The sequence below is a fragment of the Salvelinus alpinus genome, chromosome 2 (assembly GCF_045679555.1).
Source record: "Salvelinus alpinus chromosome 2, SLU_Salpinus.1, whole genome shotgun sequence".
Taxonomy (NCBI): Eukaryota; Metazoa; Chordata; class Actinopteri; order Salmoniformes; family Salmonidae; genus Salvelinus; species Salvelinus alpinus.
Genome location: NC_092087.1, coordinates 11,201,079 through 11,203,578, shown reverse-complemented (window position 1 = coordinate 11,203,578; position 2,500 = coordinate 11,201,079). Strand labels below are relative to the sequence as shown.

At 44.0% G+C, this 2,500-nt stretch overlaps 1 protein-coding gene across 1 annotated transcript in view; it reads right to left on the bottom strand.

Annotated features, from left to right (window-relative positions):
• LOC139553574 (neurexophilin-2-like) overlaps window positions 1-2,500 on the bottom strand; it is an 86,926-nt gene that overhangs the window by 1,991 nt on the left and 82,435 nt on the right. The window lies entirely within an intron of this gene.

The window sequence follows — 2,500 nt, the reverse complement described above, 5'->3', positions numbered from 1 at the left end:
GAGAGAGAAAGAGAGGGGGAGAGAGAGAGTCAGAGAGAGCGAGAGAGAAAGAGAGAGGGGAGAGAGTGGGGGGATAAAGAGAGAGCAAAAGTGAGTCTGTGTCAAGGAGATTCATATTCAAGGTTTTAACGGACAGTATTAATTATCATTCTCATTTCATAATATGTACAGGTAACTGCCAATGCACCTTGGCATAGATTCTAGAAGTGTCTGAAACTCTGTTGGAGGGAAGTGACACACACACACACACACGCACACACACACACACACACACACACACACACACACACACACACACACACACACACACACACACACACACACACACACACACACACACACACACACACACACACACACACACACACACACACACACACACACACACACACACACACACACACACACACACACACACACACACCCTTTAAGCTCCCTGTGCTCCGTTGAGACCTCTCTTTCAAAGTCACTGAGATCTCTTCTAGCCAAGGTAGCCAAAATAATGGGCACCTGGGCATTTTTATACATGACCCTAAGCATGATGGGATGTTATTTGCTTAATTAACTCAGGAACTGCACCTCTGTGGAAGCACCTGCTTTCAATATGCTTTGTATCTCTCATTTACTCAAGAGTTTCCTTTATTTTGGCAGTTACCTGTAGGTTGCTAGATGACTTCGATGGCTATTCTTTATCCCTTGATTCAAGACATAATTTTTTTTAATGAACTTTGTTTGTTGTGAATGTTGTTTTACACAGTAAAGCCGATTTTACATGTGAAGGTAACGGACGGGAGCATTGGTTTGTTCGGACAGGTGACACGGCTTTAATCCACAAACTATGAAGTGGTTATTCACAAGAGGTGATTGACTAGAAATCTTCTCTGTTGTCCCTTCATGTCTTATCAATCACGTCACTGCCACACGCACACACGCGCACACAGGCCAGCACACACAGTGAAGCACTGACACATGCACGCCCCTCCCTCTACTCCCCCCCCCCCCCCCTCCAACATCAAGCGTGTCTCTTCTCTGAAGTGCTATTGTGAAGCTGTCCTTAGAATGTGACGGTTAGACGTTTAGAATTACAGCTTCTCTTTAAGGGTTACAACCCCCCCCCCCCCCCCCACCCCACCCCGCCCCCCCATGAGAGACGCTTGGTAATCCAGCTATAAACTATTCTCCTAATAGACAAGCAAAACAAGCGAAACCAAACCTGAAGAAAAGAGGCCAACAGCCCCCACAGTGAGAACAGGCGGGTTTGTGCCAAAACTCCCCTCATTTGCAATCAATCATTTAAGCCAATAACAACCTCGTGTTGCTGTTTGTCTCTTACTACTGTACTCTAAACTCACGTTAAAGGCCCAGTGCAGTCAAAAACGTGATTTTCCTGTGTTTTCTATATATTTCCACACTATGAGGTTGGAATAATACTGTGAAATTGTGAAAATGAGAATAATGGAGTTTTGGTTTTCCAGTTGACATCCCAAGATGGTACATTACTTAATAGACCAATAAGAAAGACAGTTCCAGGCCTCTGCCAATAACAGCACATTTTCAGTTTTCCCCCTCCCCACAAAAATTACTCTTTGATTACAAGCTATTTTTTGTTTCTTTTTGACCATTTTGATTGAAAACAATCACAGGACGGTAGTTATTAATTGTGACCCAGAAATTATTTGATATTGAATTAAAATGGCTGCATTGGACTCTTAATGTATACACTGACTGCATCACAAATGGCATCCTATCCCCTAAGTAGTGCACTATTGTTGATCAGGGCCAATACTCTATTGAAGATACGGTGCTATTTGGACACAGACACTCATTCAATCGTTATTTGTGTTGTGCAGCGAGCGCCAGCTAGCGCTACAGTACTCCAGTGGTTCCCAACTTTTTTCAGTTACTGTACCACCAAGTGTAATTTTGCTCTGCTCAGAGTATTTTTAAATGTAACCTTTATTTAACTAGGCAAGTCAGTTAAGAACAAATTCTTATTTACACTGACGGCCTACCGGGGAACAGTGGGTTAACTGCCTTGTTCAGGGGCAAAGTGACAGATTTTTACCTTGTCAGGTCGGGGATTCGATCCGGCAACTGGCCCAACGCTCTAACCACTAGGCTACCTCATGTGCATTTTACCACTAAACCTATGGTCTCATCAGTCTTCTCAAGTACCCCTTTGTGGCTAGGCCAAATGCACCTGGTTGGGAAACCCTACACTACTCAATACAGACCGTAATGTATTCACTCATTCAATTAAGGAATCTATGGATGTATCCCAAATGGCACCCTATTCCCTACATAGTGCACTACTTTTGACCAGGGCCCATAGGGATTTGTTAAAAAGTAGTGCACTATATAGGGGATATAGGGTGTCTTTCATTCAGTTAATGTCCTGAGTTCTGCAGCGGTCTGAGGCACTGCATTTCAGTGCTTGAGGCATCACTACCGACACCCTGGTTTGAATCCAGGCTGTATCACAACCGGCCGTGATTGGGAC